The sequence below is a fragment of the Suncus etruscus genome, chromosome 9 (assembly GCF_024139225.1).
Source record: "Suncus etruscus isolate mSunEtr1 chromosome 9, mSunEtr1.pri.cur, whole genome shotgun sequence".
NCBI classification, from domain to species: domain Eukaryota; kingdom Metazoa; phylum Chordata; class Mammalia; order Eulipotyphla; family Soricidae; genus Suncus; species Suncus etruscus.
The window spans coordinates 25496420-25512556 of record NC_064856.1 but is presented as its reverse complement, the minus strand read 5'-3'; the positions used below and the strand labels follow the sequence as shown (position 1 = coordinate 25512556).

The 16137-nt window shown below is 45.8% G+C and overlaps 1 protein-coding gene across 5 annotated transcripts in view; it reads right to left on the bottom strand.

Annotated features, from left to right (window-relative positions):
- Nucleotides 1-16137, bottom strand: part of PKIG (cAMP-dependent protein kinase inhibitor gamma) — an 89246-nt gene that overhangs the window by 7292 nt on the left and 65817 nt on the right. For all 5 annotated transcript variants that reach the window (XM_049779439.1, XM_049779440.1, XM_049779441.1 and 2 more), the window contains exon 2: nt 13117-13186. The gene's annotated coding sequence lies outside the window, so the exon portion shown is untranslated. The remainder of the gene's footprint in view (nt 1-13116; nt 13187-16137) is intronic.

Here is a 16137-nt window from a genome sequence, read left to right as displayed (position 1 = left end):
TCCCACTTCTCGCTGCAGTCCTGGCTTATGCCCTTGCATGACTGCCCAGGTAGAGCTCAGAGAAAGAAGGATTTAGGGCACCAAACCCAAGGCTGGAAGACATAGCCCGAGAGGTACTGGCTGCCATCCCCCATCCTATCCCCTTAGGGATCAACAGGTACAGAGACCGACTCATGACCAGGAGTGCTCTGATCCATGGTGCATGCTCAGCACTTCACGTTCTTCCTTCTTTGTATCTTACTCTACTCTTTAAAGTCAGTACCAAGTACAGACAGACAGAAAAGGCTGAAGTCTCAGAAGACAGAGAGCTGGAAAGCATAGTGATGTTCCACCGACAGACAGGAGGGTTAAGTGGAGAGGCCCTTGCACCCAGAAGCCACCCCAGTGTTGAGGAGAGCAGAATATTGATGGCATTAAAATCTAAGGTTCAGGGATCTGGGCAAGGTTCACAGGGATGGTGCACATTCCTGGTGTGCCCGAGGCCCTGAGTTTGATCCCCAGTACCATGTGGTTCCTCCACCAGCACTGTTATGTGTCCTTGGTGGCCCCCAGCAAAACTAGCTGAGCACCTAATTATTAGGCCTACCTTGCCAGGCTAAGTAAGGGTCATGAGGAATGGGATCACGCACCATTTCAAATTAAAAAAAAAAAGAAGAAGAAATAAAGAAACCCAGATGTGTACACATATGATCAGAGGGCAGGATGGGGCTGCATGCACTGTGTTCTCTCACTATTGGAGATAGATTCAATGATTTCTCTAGGGATGAAGTTTGAGGATGTTCATAAAAGTAGAACCATCACATCAAAGCACCTGTACATTGTGCAGGACTGAACTCAGGGCCTCTCATATGTGAGGTCACACTGCTGAGCACACCCCTGGTCTGGGAGCTTGAGTTCCCGTTGGACACACAGAGGAAGCAGCTGGTGTTATCACAACCTCATCAAACCCCTTCCCTACACCCGCAATCTGTGAGGTTTGTGTTCCTGGAGAGACCGTGAAAGTCTCCCACACGCTTCCTTGGAGCGTCGCCTGTTCAAATCCTTCGACCTCTTCTGACGGGTTAACAACCTGCTTCTAGAGTTCTGTATCTGTTAAGGAAACTGGTCTTTTGTCTTAGAGTCATAAATGCTCTTTACTCAGCAGGTGTTCACTTTATGCTGGCATTTCTCTCTGCGGAACATTTTTTCCTACCCACCAGTAAGATTCATATTTTATTTTACAATTTCTGGGCTCTGGATGGTACTCAGAAATGTCTTTCCTACTCGGAGGTAGAGAATTCTCCCCTGCTTTTTTTTTTTTTTATACGTTAATGGATGTTTCACATTTAAAATAACTATGGAGAAGTCACTTAGTGGGAGAACACTTGCCTTGCAAATTGTTGGAGGGTACGATGTAAGGGAGGAAGGAGAGGTGGAAGGATGGAGTAAGGGAGGAAGGAGAGGAGGAAGGATGGAGGAAGGGAAAGAGGAAGCAAAGAGGTAGAGAGGAAGGAAGGAGGCAAAGGAGGAGGAAGGAGGCAAAGAAGGAAGGAGGGAGGGAGGGTGGGAAGGCAGGTTTTGCATGCAGGATTGTCAGTTCAGTTCCTGGTTCCCTGAGCACTGCAGAGTGACCAGTGAATACAGAATGAGGAGTTAGCCCCCAAATACCACTAAGTGCCTTAAAAGCTAAGAAAAAATTTCCTCTGGGATTTATGTTCTGCAAGTGAGGAGTTAGCGCTCCACCTTAATTAATTTCTTCTACCGTCTCAAACCCAGAGAGAGCTCACAGCACTCAGCTCAATTCCCGAGCGACCTTTCTCCACTACACTGGAGAAGGCACTGGAGCGGCACAGAGGCTCAGAGAAGGACATGACAGCAGATTAGCTCAAAGTTCTTAAATCAAGGGACATCAAGGGTCCCAAGGAGATCCAAGGACCACTCACTTCACCCCTCATTGGTGGCTTGGGGGCACACCCAGGGGGCCTCTGTGAGAAGGTGTGGAGCTGTAGTGGCACACAGAAACAATGTTATCATTATGGCTCCCAGGTCGTTACCAATGCAGGAACTTCTGCCCAGACATCTGTCCTAACTCTTGGGGGGCGTAGAGAGCCAAGAGTACCCTTCCTTTCTGTGCCATGAGCAGAGTAGGAGGGAGTTCCAGAAAAGCAGTGGTCTCCTGCTGGCACAAGTTCTGTCCCTTGAGAGATAAGCCCAGGGCTGGTGTCCCATGAATATTGGATGATGGGTGATGACTAGACAATGTTCTCAAGTCCGGGGGACAGAGTCAGGCTGAGTGGCCTAGCCTCACACTGCTCTGTGTCTGTGTGGGCCCTTTCCCCCATCTGAACACCACAGAGGTAGAAATATGTCAACTGGTTTCCTCTACTTGCCCATCCAGTCAGCATGTCCTAACACTGCCTGCTGGGCCCAGGGCAGGCGTGGTTTTTCCTGGGAGAGACATGATGCAGAAGTACTCAGAGAGCAGAGCACTCAAGGGTGCGCTGCCCCAGGACATTTGCTGCTTCCCCCTGGCTCACCTCAGGGTGAGCACCCTCCTGGTGCTGCCTGGTGTGGACAACCCTTTCCCTAAGCCCAAAAACCCAGGTGGCACTTGGGCAGGTCCCAGGAAGGCGCCTTCCCACAGAGCTGGACCTCTCCCCCGTCAGCACTGTGAGCCACAGAGACAATCTGCAACTGCCCGTCCTCGTGGCTCAAGCAGATTCCATCAGGGCTGCAGCATATTTTCCAAATACCTCTGAAAGGTCACTTCCTGTTGTTTTTGCTTCCTCTTTAAAGTCAAATATCTGCAAAGACCTCACAAAAGTAAAGCAACTTACTAGGGGAAGCACAAAACAGGGAGAGGGGACTGGACCCTGCGGGGGTGGCTTTTGGGGGGTCGGCAGTGCTTCTGAAAGAGGGTAGAGTACAGAGGACAGCAGCTTAGCAGCTCAGAGAACAGCTGCTGGGTCTCCTGATCTCCTGCTGTTGACAAGTTTTCTGAACTCGGTTCCCAGACAGGGGCTGTCCTGGCTCACTGAGGGTGCAGGAAGCAAAGTGAGATCACTTCCAAGTCAGCTAGCCAGAGGTCAAGACAGACCAGGCTCATGCCTGGGGGCAAAGTCATCCCCCCTCAAACCTTAGGGCTCTGATTATGTGGGTGTCTCTGATGATTCTGAAACCTGTCAGCCAATTCCTGAACATTCCTCCCCCAAGAGCCATGTCTGCTGGCCTAAGTTGAGTTCTTGCTTTAAGAACACAGCAGCCAAGAGTCAAATCAGCTTCTCAAACAGGACAAGACAATCCCTCTCCTCCCTCCCTCCCTTCCTCTTCTCTCTCTCTCTCTCTCTCTCTCTCTCTCTCTCTCTCTCTCTCTCTCTCTCTCTCTCTCTCTCTCAAAAAAAAAAAAAAAGACAGACTCTCTCAGAACATCTGTCCTGGAACTTTAAGGTCCATAGAGGAAATATGAAGCTGCCATTCTTAGAGAAAGCCCAAAGCATCCCAAAGGAATGAAAATAAACCTTCCCTTCTGTGGTGGGACCGTTGTCTGGGTCACTCTATGGAAACTGTGCAATGTCCTCCAAAAAGCCAAAAAGAAAACTAGAATTCCCACAGGATCCAGTGGTTCCACTATTTGGCATCATTCCCAAGATACAGATACAGTCAAAAAGATACAGGTTTTCAAAAACAAAAACAAAAGGAATGGGAGGAGATAGCACAATGGGTAGCACGCTTGCCTTGCATGTGGCTGATCCGTGTTCAACACCTGGTGTCCCATATGGTTGGTTCCCTGATCCCTGTCCCCTCAAAGTGATTCTTAAGTGCAAAGCCAGGAGTAACCTGAGCATTGCCAGGTGTGGCCCCAAAACAAAATAAAACAAAAAGACACAGCGCCCCCTAGGCTCCCTGCAGCACTACTGACACCAGACACAGGACTGTGAAAGGAGCTGTTAGTCGAGGGCTCTGAAAGATAGTACAGTGGGTAAGCATTTGATCCCTGGCACCCCATAGGATTCTCCAAGCACTGCCAGGAGTAATCTCTGAACAATGATGGGTGTGGCCCCCCAAAACAAGAAACAAAAAACAAAAAAAGAAGCTGTCAGTCAGTTCTGAGGAAGAATGAATTCCTATCCTACACCTTGGGCTAGAATGTGGATGAACCAGTGCCATGCCAGGCAGAGGGAAGAGGACAAATGCTGGATGAACTTGCTCAGGGCTAAGGGAGAAACGAAGAATAGGGATGAACTGTGGCGAATGGAGATGAGCCCTTGGAAACTGACGGGTGGGGGGGGGGGCTGGGGTGAAAGCACAGCCTAGACATCACTGGGCACAGATAGGCACAGCTGGCAACCCTGCCCTGTGTACCAATAATCTCATGGGAGCTTCAAGCCAGAAGTAGCTGGTGAAGCTGGTCCCACCCCCTGATTCAGAGGTCGGTGGCTGAGACCCCTGGGCTAGGGGCACAGCAGCAATGATCAACAGAGTGACCACTAATGCTACTGCCTCTACTTCTAGAAGTCTCCCCAAAGCAGGCCTAGCTCCACTATGGAAAATGAAGGGGTAGCAAGATATTACCCCCTAAAGATCCACTCACTCATTCACTCATTTATTCAATAAGATCTCATCAATCACTCAAAATATACCAGGATGGCAACTAGATGCCATGGTAAATAAAAACCGAAACAGTGAAACACTGGTGTGCCCTGGAATGAGTATGTGGGCCAGTCTGGGAGGCTCACTCACTGTCCCACATTTCTATTTTTTTTTAACTTTATTTATTGATTGGTTTTGGGGCCACACCCAGTGGCAATAAGGGGGTTACTCCTTGGCTCTGCACTCAGAAATCATGCCTAGCAGGCTGGGGGCCCATATGGGATGTTGGGAATCGAACCTGTCCCTCCCGGGTCAGCCACATGCAAGGCAAATGCTCTACCGCTGTGCTATCTCTCCAGCCTGTCCTACATTTCTTTTTGTTGTTGTTGTTGTTTTGTTTTTTTTTGGGCCACACCCGTTTGATGCTCAGGGGTTACTCCTGGCTAAGCGCTCAGAAATTGCCCCTGGCTTGGGGGCACCATATGGGATGCCGGGGGATTGAACCGTGGTCGCGATTTTTCCTTGGCTAGGGCTTACAAGGCAGACACCTTACCTCTAGCGCCACCTCTCCAGCCCCTGTCCTACATTTCTTAACCAAGGTCTATGTGTGGAGGGATTGGGGGAAGGACGCATGACACATGGTGGGCCTTGCTTCACACTTTTCCTCTCACTTTCAGGGGTTCTAATAAAGTGGGGGGGTTTCAAGCTAGTCTCACTGCCTGCATTAGCCCCAGTCACATAGGAGTGGATGTCAGCCCACACATGTATGTCATGAGAAAGGAAATTCAGGGAGCACTTATTTGGGGAGGGGGAGTTTTTTTTTGGGGGGGGATCGTGCTCATAGCCTCACATATATAAGGCAAAAGCTCTACTGCTGAGCCCCCTCCCAGGCCCTAAGGAGCACTTCTATCCATAAATCTTTCATGTGGGAGCCTTGACATGTGGGAGCCTTGGATTTGACACTCAGCTACACAGGGGCTACACAGCAGCTTGTGAGCACTGTGCTGGAAGTTGCCCCTGAGCACTGCCAGCTATATCCCCCTCGATGAATACATAGACACAAGAAATACAGTGAGTCAAAGATCTACAGGAAGGCTCAGAGGTAAAAGAAGCTACAAGTAAGTGACTATATTTGCTCTGCCTGTACCAGCCCAAGCCCAGCATCGCTGCAGTGTTCGATTTCTGTTGCTGCAGCTGGACGTGTGCGAGCACCATCACAAAAGCTGGGAGCTCCAGCTGAGCATGCAGGCACCATACTGTATGTTCTACCCCCAGAGAGTATGGCTGCCAAGAGTACATGTGACCCCTGGCCATCGCAATGTCTATAGGAATAGGAACTGCAGAAATGACCACTACTGAGCCCCTCTGGACATAGCCCCAAGCACAGATGTGGCCACAAACTGGCCCCCACAAACAAAACCCATAGTCTCCACATGGGGAATGACTGAGCAGCTACCAAGCCATGACTTTGGTCAAGTGGTGATGGAGATAAAAAAGAAAAAGAAAAAGGGGGGAAATGGAGACACCAAGGAGATGTCTGGTTTCTCTTGAGGGTTTCCCCTGGGAAACTGTACAAAACCTCAGGGCACTATTGTGGAGAGTCTACAGCCCATCCACACCAGAATTCCCAGGCTCGAGGCCCAGAGAAAGGTGAGCTTCAGGACCAAAGTGACAGACCAACTGGGAAGAAGGCAGGTCTCAGCAGCCACCACCCACTGCTGTGGTCCTCCAACCCACCCGTATGAGAATTGCACATACCTGAGACCCATATTCTCAGGGGCCCACCTGCTTCTCCCAGTCACAATCGGGAGCCATGGCTCAGGGAAAGGTATGAGTCACACATGCTCCCCAAGGCACCCAGCCAGACAGTGGGGCCTGGATCTGAACTGTTTTGTCCCTGCTACAGGGGTGGAAGGAGGAGGGCATTCAGGGCATGGCTCTGTCCCATGAGGATGCTTTCGCCTCTGGCCTCAGCTCTATCACAGAACACACACCCCTAGTCTCCACTTACCCAAGCCCAGATGGCTCTTCCCACCTCAGATGGACAGAGCTGCAAGTGCCTCACAGACCTCTAATGCAAGAAGGCAGGCAGGAGGGAGCAGGAAAGAGCAGGAGGCATCATGGGCATCTGCTCCTGTTAAGCAGCCACAGAGAGTGCAAGGAGCTGGACAGGTTGCCTGCCAACTTCCAGGTTTGGGCACCCACCCCAGTGCCCTCCCTGTCAGCAACCACCAGGGTAATGAGAGAGGCTTTGCCTGATGTTCAGGTGACAGAAAACAGCCCTCGTGCTGAACTTCTACAGTCCTGACTTGAAGGAAAAGTGTGGCCTGACAAACCATGACTGATAGGTGACTTGGACAAATAGAAACCACCTAGAAAACCATCTGTCTCTTGCCCATGTGGACCCCAAATTTGGGCACTCCAGAGACAAGCTTAGCATTCTTGGTAAAGCGCTGGAAGGTATATTAGCATCATGATTCATTGGTCTCACCATCCCTCAAGGAATGACTCCCCCAACCAACCTATCACAATTCCCTACCACATCTCTCTCCACATTCAGATCCGCACCTGAGCTGGGGTTGAAGTGCCCAGGCAGGTCCCGGCACAGTCAGCACAACTGCGTGGAAGATGTGAATGAGAGGGTGTGTGAATTCTCCCAACAAAGCAGCAAGAACATTCTGTCCTAGAGATGGTTCAAAGGGCTGAGCACAGGCTGTGGATGGAGGAGACCTGGTTTCTCTCCTTGGCACTGTGGTTCCCGAAGCACTGCCAGTTGTAGCCCCCCAATCAACAAACGGAAAACCAAATAATCCAAAAGCTCCTATTTGGGGTCAGAAGGACAATTCCATGGGATGAACATGTGCCGGAAGCCAGAATTTGATCCCTGGCACTGCCTGGTCCCCCAAAAAACAACCAGGGGGATCCTCAAGAAAGCAGTGTAGGGGGCCAGAGAGATAGCATGGAGGTGAGGCCTTTGCCTTTCATGCAGAAGGACAGTGGTTTGAATTCCAGCATCCCATATAACCGGTCCCCCATGCCTGCCAGGAGCGATTTCTGAGCATGGAGCCAGGAGTGACCCCTGAGCGCTGCTGGGTGTGACCCAAAAACCAAAAATAAATAAATAAGTAAAAAGAATAAAAAGAAAGCAGTGTAGGCCCTGAGTACTGCTAGGTTTGGCCCTAAACCAAACAAAAACAAGCAAACAAACAAAAAACCCTATCTTATTAGCTTCCAAACTCTTGAAATTAGCAAGTAAGACTTCTTGTGCATCCTCTTCATGCCCCTATGTGGTTACTCACTGGCTTCTCATCCTGAGACAAGATCGCTGCTATGGGCATTTTTCCAGAGCAGCTACAATGTGGTGGTGTTCTCAGCATTACAAGATAACAAAGAAGCCTTGCGTTTTTCTGCTGGTTCTTTTTCTCAAAGAACCTTTAATTTTCCCCTTAATGCTCGGTAGTTAAGCTCAAGAGCCCGGGTCTTGTATCTGGCTTATCTCTACTGAGCAACTCAGTTTCTCCATAGGTGAAATAACAGAACCCAGCTCTCTGGAGAGTTGAGGACTGAATCTAAGCTAGAGGGCATAAAGCATTTCATGATCTTGGCAGAGAAGCGAGGGTGAATAGTCCCTGCTAACCATTATTCTTCAGTTTCTGGCACAGCTGCCTGGAATGGTCCTTTGATGCTCAAGGACTCAAAAGTCAGTTACCCACACAGCAAGTTCATGCACCCTCTCATCCATCTGCTCCCTGGGTACAAGCAGAGGCTGCAGCACAACCCACATAGCGCAGGCCCTGAATAATGGATCAATCGGGGACATTCTTATCCCAGGAAACACAGTCCTGCACCCTTAGCTGCACCACCCACCCATTCCCATTTTGTTTTTAATTAATAATTTTAATTTAATCATTAAGAGTTACATAATTGCTCATGATTGAGTTTCAGTCATACATGTTCAACACCCACCCTTTCACCAACGTACATCTCCTGCCACCAGTGTCCCCAGTTTTCCTATCCCTCCCACCTTTGCCTGTCTCTATTACAGACATTTTTTCCTTTCTCTCTCTCTCTCTCTTCGACCTTTTCCCTTTTTTCCTTTTAGGCACTAAATTTTTGCAATATTGTTACTGAAGCAGTATCATAAATATCATTTTACCTTCTTTCAGCACCCAGTTCTTGTCTGAGTGTTCATTTTCACCATCATAGTGGGCCTTTCTCTAACTCTTGTGGCAAGCTTCCTACCATGGACTAGTACCCACCGGCCCTCATCTTTACAGTCTTTGACACCTAGTTCCCTTTTGTTTACCAGCGCCATAGGACTCTCTGCCCACAGGTGTAGATATGGCTGTGAGGAGAGTGACTGGGGACTTACAGTGGGGTCAGGGAAGGGGGATGTCTTCAGGCCAGGGATGTTTAGTGAGATGAAATAGGGTGGGATGCAATATCATGACTGGACATCAGGACATCACATTGGATGACTCTGATGGTCAGTGACATTAGGTTAGCTGTCCCACTTCATCCCCTAAAAGAAAAGACCCTAGAGGCTTGTTGGGGTGTCCCAGAATCCTGGGTCCAGAAAGCTGGTGCTCAGAGAGACACAGTGGCCTACAGGATTTTAACACACACACACACACACACACACACACACACACACACACACACACACACACACACACACACACACACACACGCATGCACACATATCCCCACCCCACCCCCCAGCCTGCCAAGAATGATCTCTTTTCTTTTTTTGGTTTTTGGGCCACACCCGGCTATGCTCAGGTGTTACTCCTGGCTATCTGCTCAGAAATAGCTCCTGACAGGCACAGGGGACCATGTGGGACACCGGGATTCGAACCAACCACCTTAGGTCCTGGATAGGCCACTTGCAAGGCAAACACCGCTGTGCTCTCTCTCTCTGGCCCCTCTTTTCTTCTCATTTTTCTTTCTTCTTTCTTTCTTTCTTTCTTTCTTTCTTTCTTTCTTTCTTTCTTTCTTTCTTTCTTTCTTTCTTTCTTTCTTTCTTTCTTTCTTTCTTTTCTTTCTTTTCTTTCTTTCTTCTTTTCTTTCTTTCTTTCTTTCTTTCTCTTTTTCTGTCTTTCTTTCTTATTTCTTTCTTTCTTTCTTTCTTTCTTTTTTTCTTTCCTTTCTTTCTTTTTCTTTCTTTCTTTTCTTTCTTTCTTTCTTTCTTTCTTCTTTCTTTCTTTTTCTTTCTCTTTCTTTTCTTTCTTCTTTCTCTTTCTTTCTTTCTTCTTTCTTCTTCTTTCTCTTTTTCTTTCTTTCTCTTTCTTTCTTTCTTTCTTTCTCTTTCTTTCTTTCTTTCTTTCTTTCTTTCTTTCTTTCTTTCTTCTTTCTTTCTTTCTTTCTTTTCTTTCTTTTCTTTCTTTCTTTCTTTCTTTTTCTTTCTTCATTCTTTCTTCTTTCTCTCTCTCTTCTCCCTCTCTCTCCTCTCTCTCTTCTTTCCTTCTCTCTTCTTTCTTTCTTTCTTTCTTTCTTTTCTTCCTTTCTTTCTTTCTTCTTTCTTTCTTTCTTTCTTCTTCTTTCTTCTTTCTTCTTTCTTTCTTTCTTTTCTTTTCTTTCTTTTCTTTCTTTCTTTCTTTCTTTCTTTCTTTCTTTCTTTCTTTCCCTTCCTCCCTCCCTCCCCCTCCCCCCTCTTTCCTTCTTCCATTCTTTCTTTCCTTTCTTTCTCATTCTTTCTTTTACTTCCTTCCTTCCTTCCTTTTCTTTTCCTTTTTTTTTTTTTTTTTTTGCTTTTGGCCCACACCCTGTGGTACTCAGGGGTTACTCCTGGCTCTGTGCTCAAAAATTGCTCCTGGCAGGCTCGGGGGACCATATAGGATGCCGGGAATCAAACCCATGTCCGTTCTGGGTTAGCCACATGTAAGGTAAGTACCCTACCACTGTGCTATCTCTCTGGCCCCCAAAGAGTGAATCCTGAGTGGAACCAAGTGTGGCCTAACCCTCCAAATAAATAAATAAATAAATAAATAAATAAATAAATAAATAAATAAATAAATAAATAAAATAAAAAACAACTACTTCTAATTTAAAAAATATGAATTCAGAACTCTTTCTAATGCAATAAGCCAAAGTCAAATCAAAATGGATTAAAGACCTAGACATCAGATCTGAATCCATAAGGTACAAAGAGGAAAATATAGAACTCTTTACATTGCAGGTAAAGGCACCTTCAAGGATGAAACACCACTGAGAAAGCAAGTGAAAGAAAAGATAAGCAAATGGGGCTGCATTGAACTTTACACATATGCACCTCAAAGGAAATGATAACCAGGATAAAAAGACTGCCCAGAAATTACCTACTAATCATCTGATAAGGAGTTAATATTGAAGATATATAAAGCACTGGTAAAATTTTATAATAAAAAATTCAACCCCTGGGGCCGGAGAGATAGCATGGAGGTAAGGCATTTGCCTTTCATGGAGAAGGTCATTGGTTCAAATCCCGGCATCCCATATGGTCCCCCGAGCCTGCCAGGAGTGATTTCTGAGCATGGAGCCAGGAGTAACCCCTGAGCACTGCTGGGTGTGACCCAAAAACCAAAAAAAAAAAAAAAATCCAACCCCATCAAAAAATGAAGAGAAGAGATGAATCAAATCTTCCTCAGAGAAGAAATACAAATGACCAAAAGACACATGAAAAAATGCTCTCATTTACTAATTATCAAGGAGATACAAATCAAAGCAACCATACAATATCCTCTCACATCACAGAGACTGGCACATACCACAAAGAACAAGAACAAGCAGTACTAACATGAATGTAAGAGAAAAAGGATTCTCATTCACTGCTGGTGGAAATGCTCACTGGTCCAGACTTTCTAGAAAACAATATGGACATTCCTAAAAAATCTAGGAATTGAGCTTTCATTCGACCACATCTTGGAATCTACCCTGAGGGCCCAAAAACAAAATGGAGAAAAGACATTTGCACCCCTGTTTCTTGCAGCACTCTCTATAATAGCCAAAAATCTGGAAACAACCCAAGTGTTCAAGAATAGATGAGTGGATTAAAAAAACACAGCACAATGAAATACTGCTCTTCCATATGAAAGATAAAGTCATGCAATTTACTGCTACATGGAGGGACCCAGAGAATATCATGCTGAGTGAAGTTAGCCAGAGGGAGAGATACAGAATAAGCTCTAAATGGTGGAATAATGAATGCCAAAAGATAATAGAGACTAAGAATGTGAGAAGTGGTATTCAGTAGGACATATGCCACTTGATGGGGCTGAGGCAATGACTATCGTAGAAGGAAAGGTGGTGCTAAAGGTGGTAAAGTTGTGTATGAAGCCCTATCAACAACAGTGCTGTGAATCACAGCACAGACTGGTAAATCAAAGGCAAATTGGATTAGGGAGTCCAGTGGTAAGTAGTTGCTGGGATTGAAGTTTATATGCCTGAAACCCAACCATAAATAACTGTAATTTCACGGTGACTAAATACAATTAAACCCCAGCTTTAGGGTTGGAGTGATAGCACAGCGATAGGGCCTTGCATGCTGACAACCCGGGATGGACCCAGGTTTGATCTCTGGAATCCTGGAGCCTGCCAGGAGTGATTGCTGAGCGAAGAGCCAGAAGTAACCCCTAAGTGCTGCTTGGTATGGCCACAAAACAAAACAAAAATCAGTTCTAGCCTTCATATGGCCCTTACTTAGTAAAAGATTCTGGAGTTCTGTGCCCACCACTCCCAAAGCAGTGGCCAGAAGTTGGTCTTAGCCAAAGAAACAGAACCAGCAGTGGAAGGCCCTGGGGTGGCTAAAACATCTGCCTCCAGGAAACCCCAGAGAGCAGAGTCAGAACAAGAAGGCAATCTGGGACAACAGCAGCAACTGCAGGGCAAGACATACTTTGCTCTCAGGCATGAGGCTTCTCTGGAGAGGTGCTCACTCAGACTTAGACCAAGCCAGAAAATTTTGAGATGGAGATTCTGCCCGAAATACAAGAAGGAGCTAGCGCTGAACAGGACTGGACAGATTGGAGAGTGCGGAGGTAGGTAAACCAGGACTCAGAAAGCTGCCTGGTATGATTAACTTATTCCAGAAATATTCAGATTACTCTGAAAATGTGAACCCAGACACCAAACGGCCATACTTGTGGGTAAGTCCTATATTCTGTGAATGGAGATTTCTCCCCAAGGGGACCAGCACCACTTCCCTCCCTGCTGTGGACTATGCTGCCCTCTCAGCCAGATTTTCCTTGCTTTTGCTTCTTGAACATTTCCAGAGTGTTCCAATCATTGTGAAAACAGCTTCATGACAAACTGCGGGTGGGCAGGATACTGGCATCATGCCCACTATACTTAATGTCCTGTGTGGCTCCAGTTTCTTTGGGTTGAGGGTCTCTAGTCCTCCTAAGGCTCTCTGAAAAAAGTATAGTTACAAGGTATGCCAGGAGACCGATGATCACTTCTCCCATGCCCAGCCCACCTGTACTGAGGAGCTTTCAGAGTTGGATTCAGAATCTTTCAGATAATTTCTTCCCTTCAGACAGAAGCAAGAGCCTCCAGGGTTCAACCACTCACCCGGCTCACATTCTTTCAGCTCGCATTTCTTCTGATTTTCCACTGTTGCTTGATTTCAGTAATGAAAATTCTAAGGACCCAGAAGAAAAACAAAAATTAGAGGCCAGGGAATTCCAGGGTTATAAGCAGAAACAGTCTTTTGATAAGACAGCTTACAGTATCTAGTAATATATTAAATGTGCACATCCTGTAAGTCAATTACATCTGTAAGAATTTATATAGGAGACATATACGTTCAATGTAGTTAAGGGTTATTTAGCAAAACATTTCTGAATCATTACAGTAAAATATGTAGTATCATTAAGAAAAGATGAAACAATTTTAACAGTAAAAAGCAAAATAAAATACCATTACATTTTTTTAAACGACGGAGAGGGGGGCTGGAGAGATAGCACAGCAGTAGGGCATTTGCCTTGCACGCAGCCAACCCAGGACAAATCACCGGTGGTTCGAATCTCAGCATCCCATAAGGTCCCCTGAGCCTGCCAGGAGCAATTTCTGAGTACAGAGCTAGGAGTAACCCCAAGCATACTGGGTGTGATCCAAAAACCAACAACAACTCGGGTTCAATCTCCAGCACCACATCTCTGGTCTGGTCCCCCCAAAATAAAACAAATCCAAAACAACAGTGCAGGAAATCAAGATGGTTCAGTGGCAAAAGAGTCTGTGCAATGTGAGATCAAGAGCATGATCTACAAGTGCCATCCTGCAACAATGCTGTCTGGACTCTGGGTACCCAAAGAGTGTTTGGCTTTAGGCACATAGCCAGGCATAAGCAAGCACCACAGCCTGGTTGGGGTGTGCCCTGGCTAGCACTTGTGTGAGCACCACTTCTACAGAGCATGACCCTCCAGCAAGCACCAGAAGGGAGGGGTGGGAGCAAATGAAAGTGCTATGAAGTTGTATATACTATTGTCTTTTTATTTTTCATGGTTTTTGAATCACATCCAGTGTGCTTAGGGGTTACTCCTGGTTCTGCACTCAGAAGTCAATCCTGGCAGGTACAGGGGACCATATGGGATTCTGGGATTCGAACTATCATCCATCCTGGATCAGCTGCGTGTAAGGCAAATGCCCTACCGCTGTGCTATCTCTCCGACCCGCTATTGCTTTTTAATAAAAACATGAATGTAGGGGCGGGAGTGGTAGCACAGCAGTGAGGGCATCTGCCTTGCATGCAGCCAACCCGGGTTCGAGCCTGGTATGAATTTTGGTCCCCCAAACCTGCCAGCAGTGATTCCTGAGCACAGAGCCAGAAGTAACCCTTGAGCGCCACCAGGTATGCCCCCTCTGAAAAAAAATGTAATTATTTGTGTTCAGAAAAAAAGTTAACATGTATACAGTAGGTTTTTTTTTTTTTTTTTTACAATATAGACAAAGGCAAACATGGGACTGGAGAGATGGCACAGCAGGTAAGGCACTTGCCTTGCATGCAGGTATTCTGTGTTCAATGTCTGGCAACCCATATGGTCCCTTGACCACCACTAGGAGTAATTTGAGTGCAGAGCAAGAGTAACCCCTGAACATAACCAGCAGATACAACCCTTCCCCCAAAAAAAGAAATGAACAAAAGGCAAACAGAAAAATCATAAATAGTAATTCTCTCTGGGACCTGGAAACCAGGGGAAGGGAGAAGGGAAGAAACAAATGACTCGAGTTTTTGTTTGTTTATTTTTGTTTTGGAACCAGACCAGGTTATACTCAGGGGCTATTCCCCAGCTCTGTGCTTGAGATACCAAGAGGTGCAAAGGCTTGACTCTTTTTTTTTGTTTTGTTTTTTTATGTTTTTGTTTTTGTTTTTCCAGGCCACACCCGTTTGATGCTCGGGGGTTACTCCTGGCTAAGCACTCAGAAATTGCCCCTGGCTTGGGAGGACCATATGGGACTCTGGGGGATCAATCGCAGTCCTACTTTGGCTAGCGCTTGCAAGGCAGACACCTTACCTCTAGCGCCACCGTGCGGGCCCCAAAGGCTTGACTCTTTGACCTTACTTCCAGGGGCCCAAAACTTTCACTTTTCCCACTAACAATTTCTGTTAAAAAAAAAAATGTTTCTACCTTTCTTAATAACCATACACTATCTAAAAATCTGGTTGAGAATAAGAAAAATGTTTGCACAACACAGTGTTTTAAATAAAATTCTGTATTCAACTAAAATGTTACTTCCATGAGCAAAATGCATTTTCAGGCAAATAATGAGCAAATTTACTACTCACAATCCAACCCCTTCAACATTTTTCAAAACTAAAGAAACTGAGTACAGGAATTCAGTAAAATTTTTTACTCAACAGTGAGCAAAGTTAATATATTGGTAAATAAATATAAACAACTATGAATGGTGCAAAATCAGATCAAAACATTCAATAATGTTTCATGTTTAACAATAAAAATATTGATAAGGAAGAGTTAAAGATTTCCAAGGTTCCTGGTTATGCAGGACAAACAAATATTGTTTTATTTTGACACTATATCCAAGAAATGTATTAAAACTTTTATGGTGGAAAACAGAAAGGAACAAATATATACATTTCAAACAGAGCTCATTGGTAGAAAGCATAATAATTCAAGCAAATTCTTCTAAAACTATTATTTAATTTTAATTAAATTTTAATAAAAACCATTTTGGAAAAGTAATGGATACAATCATTTAAAATTTTATTTGAAATAATAAGTATGCAAGGAAGATGGCCAAGAAATAGTAAGAAAAAAAATTTTTTTTTTTTTTGTGGTTTTTGGGTCACACCCGGCAGTGCTCAGGGGTTACTCCTGGCTCCATGCTCAGAAATTGCTCCTGGCAGGCACGGGGGACCATATGGGACGCTGGGATTCGAACCGATGACCTCTTGCATGAAAGGCAAACGCCTTACCTCCATGCTATCTCTCCAGCCCCAAGAAAATTATTTTAAAAAACTAGAGGCCAGAGAGTTCTACAGGCTCCAACCTGTAGGTCCAGGAGGTCCAGGTATGATCCATGGCTCCAAATAGTCCCCCTGAAAACAACATGAGCAATCCCTAAGCATGG